Below are 12398 nucleotides of genomic sequence, written 5' to 3'. Positions count from 1 at the left end.
CAAAAATGTTTAAAATTTGGCCAGGTGTGGTGGTGCACACCTGTAGTTCCAGCTACTTGGGAGGCTGAGGCTTGAGGATTGCTTGAGCCCAGGAGTGTGAGGCGGCAGCCAGCAATGATGACACCACTGCACTCTAGCCTGGGCAAAAGAGTGAAAGAGTGAGACCCTGTCTCAAAAAAACAAAAAACAAAAAAACGCAATTTCACCACTGTTAACCAGTGCTGACAATGAGCTAGATTCTATTAGTGCTTTACCTTTGATCTTACTTAGCCCTTCTTTCCTGATGACATAGGCCCGTCCTTGCCTTCCACATAAGTACCCCAAAGCTTACAAAGGATAAAAATACAAGAGAGCTCAGTGTCTGAACTGAGTGTACATTTTCCCTACCACCGTTCTCCTTGGCCTCTGGATTAACTGCAAACACGTTAAACTCTTAACTTTATTCCATGTTTGGGAATAGTCTCACTGAAATACAATGTTTTGATTCAAAAGCCATTCTGTTTTGGCTGTTTTTAAGTTTTGGAGGTCTTCATGAATGGAAGATATTCTTAGCTCGAACATGGAGTCATTTCCAGATGCATTTTTCATAGTTTAAGATGTTCTGAATGGAGGCTACTTTTTGCCTTTTCCTCCTAAGGATGATAGCCTTTTTGTCCATTTATGACAAACACATAAATGGACAAAAATGCTTGTAGACTTCACAAAGCATTTTTGTTTAGGAAGCACAAAATATTTTACACTTCTGTTTTATGTAGTTATATCTAATTACTTAGCAGAGTTAATTAGGAAATAGAAATGATTATGTCTTCAAAATGTGAGGAACACCAACACAGAGTGGCTCTGATGAACCTGGGTTTGCTTACACTCCTTGTAAGAGCTGCCCTGATTACACTGTTTAATTACTGGGTTTGAGTGATTGGATTTAACTCTCAGTGGAAAGAGAGTAGATACTCCCATCTCCTCTCCTGGAGGAATCTGCTTCTTTCAGAATTGTTTGTTGAACAGGCGTCTATTCCAGATAATCTAATCTAACAACCCAAATACTGTAGGCCCTAATGAAAAATCCCTGGATGGAGCAGTAGATGAAACTTGAAATGCAGACTTAATTCTCTACCCTGGAGTGGCCTAGGTGCTGCCTAGGGAGCTTTCTGGAGGTTCTGATGTAGATGAAGAGCAGATAACCAGGAACCTGGAGCAGATAGATGGCTCTGTGTAGGCCACAGAGGTCTATTAAATACGGCAGTATGCATCTACCAAGTTCAAAATCAGAAGATTCCCCAGAAGGCTGACTTTAGGAATTCCAGTAATCAGGGAGGAAGGTGAGTATAGAACATTAAATGTGAAATGGTAGTTTTTGTTGGTATTTGAGGATTTTGCATTTAAATATTTATTAGCATGCTTTATGTATTCTTCTCTCACTATTCTTTTTCTGTTTTTTATAAAATTTAAACACAAGAGGGTACCACCTTGGGCTCTAAATTTAGGCTGACACCTTCCGTTTTTGATTCCTTGATATTACATTGAATCACATAAAATTGCCAATATCCGACCATTTGAGGCCTACAAAAGTAGCAGTTTCATTTGGTTCAACCTTATATTAGGAATATGACAATTTATTAGTCTGTACTACCAATAGTTCCTGAAATTCATATAGCACGTTTTTTTGTACGTGGTGCTATCCCCCAATTACTTGAATTGGAATATCATACGATTCTGGCCAGAGGTTGCCAGGAGCTGTGGATTTTGAGTCAGAAATCCAAGACTGAATGTCTGGTTCTGCTGCTGCCCAGCTGTGTGATCTTGGATGGGGCACTGTTTGTCTCTGAGCCTGAGGATTAAATGAGATGATACCTGGGAGAAATGATCAACTGTCATTTCTCGAAAATTTCCCCTTCGATCACATATTATGTCTGATTTTTAGCCTTATCCTCTGCTTGCTATGATTTGTTGGAATAGTCCCTCCTGCCCTCATAAAGTGCTTCTTTTGTCTCTCTCACCCAGCCAACCTCCGATGCTACCCCTCTGCTCAGTTTAGGATTCTTTACAAGACGATTCTTGGAACCTTCTTTATAGACATCCTCCCTTGTGTTTGTAAGTCCCTCCCAAAGGCCCCCTCTTGTTCCCTGCTTATTTCCAGATGTCTTCTGGTTTCTTACCTTGAATATTTACATATGTAAAAGCACAGGGTCCAGTTTCCTTGAATACTATCCACTGCTTAGAGGTCTTCCCGCCTTTCTCCTGGAATTCTGCTGGAGCTGCAGCTTTCACTGTCCTGCTAAGAGCCCTGCAGCCCAATGGTGATGCCACCCAGTGTTCAGGGCAGGTGATTACCCAAGGAATAAAATTGTCCTCTGAGAGGTTTTTCTCAGCTCTTTGTGACACTGCGCTCCAGTTACTTGTAACTTGATCACAGTTAGGTTCTAGTATATTGGCTAGATGTATGCATAATGTGTGTAGGCTGCATTGTGTACAATATATACACATTTATCATTGGAACCATTACGTATAAAAATGGCCTGTGACAAGAACACTGCCATATGTCTTCTCTGGGAAAGATTAACACACATTTATAGCTGTGTATAAAGTGAAGAAAAGTAGTAATAAGGCTATTGAGGACCTAAACTAGAGCACATACAGACCAAAGATAAATTTTACAGTGGTTGTTAAAAAATGTAATAGGTTACAGAATGAGGTGCTGGAATTGCTTTCCCGTAGGGAAAAATAAACACACTTTCAGTTTTCATCTGACTTGGATAATTTTGGAAGCACTTGGCCTAAAGGCAACAGAATGAACTTGTTAGCTTTTGAGGTTTTTTCCAGATATGGTCCTATGAAAGTAAACCTACTTATCCTTAAGAGAATATGAAACCTGTCAACCTATAATTTATGACCTATATTTATAATATACACTGTAGGAGAGCCATAGTGAAATGTTTATATAAGACAGTGATTCTAAGTCTGTTTTGACAATCTGATTATTCTTGATTCTCTTACCATAAAAATGCCTAGACTTGCTTATGTGCAGAGTTCAGCACGCAGTTCACAATTTCAGGGGGAACTTCAAACCCTCAATTGGTAACCATAGTATAAGATATGGCTAATATAGGATATAATAAGTTGACTGTCTCCTGAAGGAAAGATAAAGCAAGGTGCTTATTTGACCAAAGTGTTTTATTCCCAAAAGAAAGAAAATGAGAAGCCAAAGTATATATTCTAGATAAGTTTTTAAACTAGATAGTTAACTATGATAAGAAATGATGCTACAGCCTGCTTGTCCCTTAATTAAAATAGATATTTCCTATGGTATTATTTTTAAAATATTCTTTATTATATATCAAAGGTGCCAGTATTTAGACTAATTTATATTGTTCTGTTTATTTCACATGAATCATGTGTGCCTTTTTTGGCCACTGAAAAGATGGTCCTCGACAGTCCATTTAGGACCCAGTCCTCAACTTGTATCAGTGTGGCTATACTAGATAACTGGGAGACCAAGCTGTCGCCTGAACATCTGATGATTCTTATCAATTCATGTTTCTGAGATCACTGTGCCAGTTTTAAAAATAAGTAAATTAACATAAAAATAAATTAAAACGCAATGTAGAAAAAGTTCATTTCTGTTTTCCATTTTTATTACTAAATTTCTTCCTTTCACAAAGTACATGAGCAGATTTTTCTTTTCAAATGGTGGTGGACTTGTACTTGCCTGTTCTCCTTCTGTTTCCTGCTAACTTCACAGTCAGTGGCATGAAATACAGGTAATGCTTTATGGTGATTATGGTTTATGGTGATGGAGCCCAGGGGTAGTAGTAGTCTTTTTGCAAGTCAAACCCAAGAGATTGGGGATTTTATTAGTTCTATACTAAGCAGCTCCTCTAAGGAGTCAGTACTCCATTTAAAGATGATACCCCTCTTTCTGAGTAGCCACTGCCCATCTGCCTTCTGGATATTTCCACTGGATGTGCCATAAGTACCTCAGATTCAACAGGGTTAAAACAAACTCATAAGTACCTCCTGAAAACTGTTCCTACTTTAGAAGGCCACAGCAAGAGGATCGCTTGAGCCCAGGAGTTCAAGACCAGCCTGGGCAACATAGTGAGACCTGGTCTCTAAAAAAAAAAATTTTTAAATAAAACTTGGGGCCGGGCATGATGGCTCACAACTGTAATCGCAGCACTTTGGGAGGCTGAGGTGGGCAGATCACTTGAGGTCAGGAGTTTGAGACCAGCCTGGCCAGTATGGTGAAACCTTGTATCTACTAAAAATACAAAAATTAACCAGGCATGGTGGCGCATGCCTGTAGTCCCAACTACTTGGGAGACTGAGGCAGGAGAATTGCTTGAAACCAGGAGGCAGAGGTTGCAGTGAGCCGAGAAACCAGGAGGCAGAGGTTGCAGTGAGCTGAGATGGTGCCGTTGCACTCCAGCCTGGGTGACAGAGTGAGACTCCATCTTGAAAAAATAAAATAATAAAAATAAAACTGTTCCTCCTTTTGTGCTATGTCTGTCAGTGAATGAAACTAACTTCCACTCAATTGCCCAAGCCAAGAATGTGGACATCATTCTTGTCTTTTCCTTCACCATCCTGCCCCGTTTCATCAAGCCCTGGCAGTTCTGCCACCCAAACACATCACACATCACACGTTACAGACTGCCATTTTCTCCTTGTTGCCATGAGCACTATCATGAAGGCCACCACCATCCTCCTGCCCTTACAGGACCACAGGAGCCTTCCACCTGGATTCTCTGCCTGTTCTTGCTCCCTCTACTGTCTTCTCCATGGTACAGTCAGAGTGTTCTTTCCAAAATACAAAACTCATCCTGTCATGCATTGACTTAATAAACTCCAACTTCTGAACAGGCTTACAAAATCATAGATAATTGGACCCTTTCTTATGTTTCTAGCACTTTCTTTTGGTTTTTCTAGTCATATTCTATGTTCTGTGTACCAACTCTTTTCAGTTCTTTAAACATGCCTTGATTTCCCTTAGCTCATTCTCCTTTCATTTTGCTGACTTTTCCTTGGCTTTCAGGTCTTGGCTTCATTGTCACTTATTTTAGGAAGCTGGTTACACCCACGAAAACTGGTTTAGCGTGCCTCAGACCCCGGCTCCCATAGCATCCCCAGCCTCCTAGTCCTAACACTTCCTGTTACCTGGTACCAAAAACACTTGTTTATGTCTCTGTCCCTCCCACTAAACTGTAAACCCTAGGAAGGCAGGAGCCATATCTGTTTGCTTCACTTTGGGGCCTGTTACAGAGAAGGGATTTAATTATATTTGTGTAGGAAAGGAAGTAAAGAGCTAGCAAATGTAGCATAGACTAAGTCTGGTAAGACATAGATTCAAGTACAAATTTATTCAGAGAATTTGTCCGCAGCACTCCTGCTGTCCTGCCTGGCCTCTAGTAGGAGGTGGTGGTGGTGATGGCTCACTGGCTCGGCTCGCTTGCTTTAAAATTGCATCATTTAGACTTCTCTCTAGAAGTTGCCCTCTTCTTAGCAGGGTTAGCCCTGACATTCATTGGGCAGCCTGTGTTTCTGAAACAACCCAAACCCTATCTTTGATTGACAAGAAAGGATCCAAAAGGGCAGATGACATTAACCAGGGACCCATGTATTTCTGGAAAATTGCTGTGCTTATAGCCACCGCAATACATAAAAACCGAGCCCTAGGATCCCGGCAGCATTGGTGAGCATGAAGCCTCTGAGCAGTCAAAATAGATGCCACAGCATCGTTACCCTTTTCTAACAGGAAAGTCCCCAGGGCTCTGACATTCAATGTTTAGATTTGTCTAGCTTTAGGGAAGAAAGGCCCCGGAACTGCAGATCTGCTTTCTCCCATTACTTTTTATGCCTTTGTCTTGAGTGGCTGTCATGTAGCAATATGTTTTTTTAATGGCATTTTGTTATTGGCCAAGGCTGCCTGCTCTAGGTTGAGTAGAAAAACATGCATTTATGTGGTGGGATATGAGGTGTGCCAGAAAAGAGCTCCTCCAGAAAGTCATTCTCACCCATGATGATCCACACTCCAGCATTCTCCTGTCTTCTTTTCAAGCCCTCTTTCAAAAGTAATGCTTTAATATGAATACATTTCACTGAAAGAACAAGACTAGGGCAATGGGACAGACCGATAGGCGAGAGATGGGAGTTAGAGAGGTTGAAGAAAGAATTGAATGTGGAACTGTGAAACGTGGGTCATGCCAAAAGCAAAGTCTAGCTAATTAAAAGGTATTTAAAGGTGTCTTGTCTTTTTTTTTTTTTTTTTTTTGAGACAGAGTCTCGCTCTGTCACCCGGGCTGGAGTGCAGTGGTGCCATCTCGGCTAACTGCAACCTCCACCTCCCGGGTTCAAGCAATTCTCCTGCCTCAACCTCCCAAGTAGCTAGGATTACAGGCACACGCCACCATGCCCGGCTAATTTTTTTTTTTGGTAACTTTTTATTTTTATTTTATTTTATTTTTATTCTTTTATTATGCTTTAAGTTTTATGGTACATGTGCACAATGTACAGGTTCGTTACATATATATACATGTGCCATGTTGCTGTGCTGCACCCATTAACTCATCATTTAACATTAGGTATATCTCCTAATGCTATCTGTCCACCCTCCCCCCACCCCACAACAGGCCCCGGTGTGTGATATTCCCCTTCCTGTGTCCATGTGTTCTCATTGTTCAATTCACACCTATCAGTGAGAACTTGCGGTGTTTGGTTTTTTTGTCCCTGCGATAGTTTGCTGAGAATGATGGTTTCCAGCTTCATCCATGTCCCTACAAAGGACATGAACTCATCCTTTTTTATGGCTGCATAGTATTCCATGGTGTATATGTGCCACATTTTCTTAATACAGTCTATCATTGTTAGACATTTGGCTTGGTTCCAAGTCTTTGCTATTGTGAATAGTGCCTCAGTAAACATACGTGTGCATGTGTCTTTATGGCAGCATGATTTATAATCCTTTGGGTATATACCCAGTAATGGGATGGCTGGGTCAAATGGTATTTCTAGTTCTAGATCCCTGAGGAATCGCCACACTGACTTCCCCAAGGGTTGAACTAGTTTACAGTCCCACCAACAGTGTAAAAATGTTCCTATTTCTCCACATCCTCTTCGGCACCTGTTGTTTCCTGACTTTTTAATGATTGCCATTCTAACTGGTGTGAGATGGTATCTCATTGTGGTTTTGATTTGCATTTGTCTGATGGCCAGTGATCATGAGCATTTTTTCATGTGTGTTTTGGCTGCATAAATGTCTTCTTTTGAGAAGTGTCTGTTCATATCCTTCTCCCACTTTTTGATGGGGTTGTTTGTTTTTTTCTTGTAAATTTGTTTGAGTTCATTGTAGATTCTGGATATTAGCCCTTTGTCAGATGAGTAGGTTGCGAAAATGTTCTCCCATTTTGTAGGTTGCCTGTTCACTCTGATGGTGGTTTCTTTTGCTGTGCAGAAGCTCTTTAGTTTAATGAGATCCCATTTGTCAATTTTGTCTTTTGTCGCCATTGCTTTTGGTGTTTTAGACATGAAGTCCTTGCCCATGCCTATGTCCAGAATGGTATTGCCTAGGTTTTCTTCTAGGATTTTTATGGTTTTCGGTCTAATATGTAAGTCTTTAATCCATCTTGAATTAATTTTTGTGTAAGGTGTAAGGAAGGGATCCAGTTTCAGCTTTCTACATATGGCTAGCCAGTTTTCCCAGCACCATTTATTAAATAGGGAATCCTTTTCCCATTGCTTGTGTTTGTCAGGTTTGTCAAAGATCAGATGGTTGTAGATATGTGGCATTATTTCTGAGGGCTCTGTTCTGTTCCATTGATCTATATCTCTGTTTTGGTACCAGTACCATGCTGTTTTGGTTACTGTAACCTTGTAGCGTAGTTTGAAGTCAGGTAGCATGATGCCTCCAGCTTTGTTCTTTTGGCTTAGGATTGACTTGGTGATGCGGGCTCTTTTTTGGTTCCATATGAACTTGAAAGTCGTTTTTTCCAATTCTGTGAAGAAAGTCATTGGTAGCTTGATGGGGATGGCATTGAATCTATAAATTACCTTGGGCAGTATGGCCATTTTCACGATATTGATTCTTCCTACCCATGAGCATGGAATGTTCTTCCATTTGTTTGTATCCTTTTTTATTTCATTGAGCAGTGGTTTGTAGTTCTCCTTGAAGAGGTCCTTCACATCCCTTGTAAGTTGGATTCCTAAGTATTTTATCCTTTTTGAAGCAATGGTGAATGGGAGTTCACTCCTGATTTGGCTCTCTGTTTGTCTGTTATTGGTGTATAAGAATGCTTGTGATTTTTGCACATTGATTTTGTATCCTGAGACTTTGCTGAAGTTGCTTATCAGCTTAAGGAGATTTTGGGCTGAGACGATGGGGTTTTCTAGATATACAATCATGTCATCTGCAAACAGGGACGATTTGACTTCCTCTTTTCTTAATTGAATACCCTTTATTTCTTTCTCCTGCCTGATTGCCCTGGCCAGAACTTCCAACACTATGTTGAATACGAGTGGTGAGATTGTATCTTTTTAAAGTAGAGATGGGATTTCATCATACTGGCCAGGCTGATCTCAAACTCCTGACTTTGTGATCCGTCCACCTCGGCCTTTCAAAGTGCTGGGATTACAGATGTGAGCCACCGCGCCTGGCCATTTTATTTTCTTGCCTTGATTTTTAAATGTAGGATAAGAATACTTTTGCATAATTAATGGTTAAGTTTTTATGTGCATCAATGAGGAAATTGAGTCTTAATAATTAGACTCTAATAACCAAATCTGAAGGTTAGATATTAGAACCAGGTAAAAAACACACCAGAATTTTAGTATAACATTATATTTATACATCTCACTTATGTGAGAATTGGGCAGAATGGTAATAACTGATGGTCTTTCGAGTTCCACAACTTATAACAAATTCATTATGAGACATAGTATCTGTAAGGAGATTATATATATATATATAGAGAGAGAGAGAGAGAGAGAGAGAGAGAGAAAGTCACTTAAATCATTTAGAAAGAGATACCCCCAAGAGAAAAGTGGTCAAAGGAATTAAGCAGGTAATTCACAACAGCAGAAATACAAATGCCCAATGTTAATTTCACCAAACACTTAAGTTCATTAGTAATAAGGGAAAATTAAATGAGAAAAAAATGAAATGCAAGTTTTTACTTTTCCAATCTTCAAAATTGGAAGCTGGCTGTGGGAATATATATTGGTAAATTAAAATATTAATTGGTCTGTATCGAAAGCCTTACGATTATTTATGCCTTTTAATGTCGTCATTCCACTTATAGAAATTTATGCATAGGTAATCAGAAGTACAGAATTATTTTGTATAAACAGATATACTTTACAGCATTATTTTTAGTACTGAAAACTTTGTTAATCTATATGTTGCTCAATTGGAAATTAATTAAATTCAATTCTTAGGGTAGATTCTTAGGGTAGATATTGTGCTACTCACAATATCATGTTTCCTGAGCATATTTAATCATATGGGAAAATATTTGTAACATAAGTTAAATATTAGAATATATTGCTTAACATGCTAGTTAAAAGTGTATTTTAAAATGTGTATATAATTGAAAAATATATATTTATTTAAAATATATGTTTAAAATTAGGTTCATTTTATAATATGTATCACGATATATATATAAAGAGCAGAGAGACAGTCTTTGCATGGTTCTGATATGCACAAATTTCAGTTTAATATTAATAATGTCAGTCCCCTTAACAACATGGTCCCAAGTTTAGTTACCATGGTATGTTAACTGGAAGTAATTACATGAAAGTATAAACTTTGCCATTAGCTCTTCAGTCAAGAAATCACTATGTAAATAACAGGTGCACATCACCATTAGTGACTAGTCATTTCACTTACTCAAAGTCTGTCAGCATTTGCTTACTATGCATCCATTATTTATTTTATGCACAGGCAGCAAAGCATATAGTTGGGTTGCCTCTTTGTCCCCTAGTGATAAGTCTATGTAGCATTTTACAAAAGTTGATAATTGAAAGAAGGAATTGTCCAGCAAAGATGAAGGTGAATCAAATAAATTAAAAATGATAATGTGGGAAGTGAAATTTGAAAGGAATGTAAGTGGAGTTACAGAAGAAAGAGCTGACTGTAGGATTATTGAAACTACTACCATTTGAGAAGCTCTGGGTATGTAGCCAGAGAAACCTGGTGAGAATGAACTTATCTGCATAAATGACAAGGGTGGTTTTGATGAAAAGGATAAAGATGTTCCAGAGGAAGTGATACAAGCAAAAATCTTCACATTAAAGGAGCTCTGGAAAATGTCCATGACACTGAAAGTGCAAAGGATAAAATGTTGAGAGTTGAGCCATATTAGAAAGCAGGATGACAGTTCACCAAGTCATAGAAAGTGTGCTGTTTCTATATCATAAATTATATGATGAGAAGAAGAGAAGCACTATTCAAACTACTCTTGATAAGTGTTTTACAAAGAAATAAGATGCTTTAGTTCTCCATGTTTTTAATGTTTCACATTACAGAGTACTAAATAAATATTAAATTTACTGTTTTTTATTCCTCAACACGTAAGTACACATTTATAATCAACAATAAGGACCAGGTGCAGTGGCTCATGTCTGTAGTCCCAGTGCTTTGGGAGACTGAGGTGGGAGGATCACTTGAGCCCAGGAGTTCAAGGTAACAGTGAGCTATGGTGACACCACTATACTCCAGCCTGTGTGACAGAGACTCTGTCTCTAATAATAATAATAAGGTTTTAAATATTTTGAAAAGAAACTTTAAAGATCATGGAGCAACCTAATTTCTCCATTCATTATTAAGATTATTTTGCATGTTTTAACTTTGCATGGTCATTTTTGTGGTCCTTTAATACCATGCAAAGTGAGGACTACTTCTGTATAATATAGGACACACATACAGTGAAATGCTTGCAGTGGTTTACTCTGGGTGGTAGAACTACATGTGATTTCTGTTTTCTTCTTTAAATCATCTGCGTATTTCAGATTTTCTTTAAGGTACCTTTACAGATTTACCACTTTTATAATCACAAAACATTTTAAGTCCCCATTTCTATCTTATGTTACCTGTTTTTCCTTAGCACAAACAATGATATTAAATTTCTACCTCCTCTGTCCTGTCCTAGCTCCCTAATACTCTCTCTCTAATAAATCAGTGATACCCCTTTCCCATCAGCTAACAGTCCACTTTGGGGCTTTTTTTCCATTTTTCCCCATTTTGGGGGCAAGAAAGCAAGACCCAACTATATACTGCTTACAAGAAGCATATCTTAGCTATAAAGACACATGTAGGTTAAAGGTAAAAGAATGGAAGAAGATGCACCATGGTTACACTAATCAAAAGAAAGCTGGAGTGGCTATTTTAAAATATTAGACAGAGTAGATTTCAGAGCAAAACTATTGCCAGAGATAAAGACGGTCATGTCCTAATGATACGATAGTCAATCAAATAGACCTAACAGTGCTAAACAAACCACATGAAGCAAAACAACTATTAGAAGCAAAAGGGTAAAAAGACAAATATGCAGCTTAAATAAAAGATTTCAGTGCCCGTTTGTTAATAATTGATAGAAGAGATGAAAGAAAATCAGCAAGGGAATGGTAGACTTGAGCAACACTACCACCTAACTTTACCTGATTGCCATTCACAGAGCACCCAACAAAAGAAGGAAATACATTATTGGAAGCACACACTGAACATTTTACCAAGATATACCATATTTTGCATGATAAAACAAGCCTCAAACTTAAGAATATTCAAGTCATATAAAGTATACATAAATTTATACATATGTAAATATTATATATTTTGTAATATAGAGAAATTATAAATTGATAAATATATAGAACTCACCATAATGGAATTAAAAGCCAGTTTAAAAAAGATACTTGGAAGATCCCCAAATATTTGAAACTAACACACTCCTAAAGAGTCATGGGTCAAATTAAAAATCGAAAAGAATATCTTGAAGTGAATGAAAGTGAAAGCACTACATATGAGAATTTGTGGGATGCTCCTAAAACAGTACTTAGGGGGAGGGAGATTTACAGCACATGACTCCTCTTTTAGAAAAGTTTGGGAAAGGTCTCAAATCAATTACCTTAGTTTCTACCTTAAAAGACTAGAAAAAGAAGAGCAAATTAAACCCAACGTAAGTAGAAGAAAGGGACTAATAAAGATTACAGAAATCAAATCAAAGATAAGGAACTAGGAAAACAGTGGAGAACATAAGTAAAATCAAAACCCAATTCTTTGAGATGGTCAACAAAATTGATAAACCCATTGCCATACTAATCAGGGAAAAAAGACACTACTTGCCTGTATCAGGAATGAGAGAAGAATATGGAGAGACATCTCTACAAATTCTACAGATATTAAAAGG

At 38.2% G+C, this 12398-nt stretch overlaps 1 protein-coding gene and 1 pseudogene across 8 annotated transcripts in view; both read left to right on the top strand.

Moving 5' to 3' along the window:
* The window catches only part of ULK4 (unc-51 like kinase 4), a 721105-nt gene that overhangs the window by 510002 nt on the left and 198705 nt on the right, over positions 1 to 12398 (top strand). The window lies entirely within an intron of this gene.
* Positions 6118 to 12398, top strand: part of LOC106634551 (rRNA-processing protein FCF1 homolog) — a 45799-nt pseudogene continuing 39518 nt past the window's right edge.

The sequence above is a fragment of the Pan paniscus genome, chromosome 2 (genome assembly GCF_029289425.2).
Source record: "Pan paniscus chromosome 2, NHGRI_mPanPan1-v2.0_pri, whole genome shotgun sequence".
In the NCBI taxonomy this organism is placed as follows: domain Eukaryota; kingdom Metazoa; phylum Chordata; class Mammalia; order Primates; family Hominidae; genus Pan; species Pan paniscus.
Note: the sequence above shows the minus strand (reverse complement) of the source record. Positions and strands in the feature narration are given on the sequence as shown.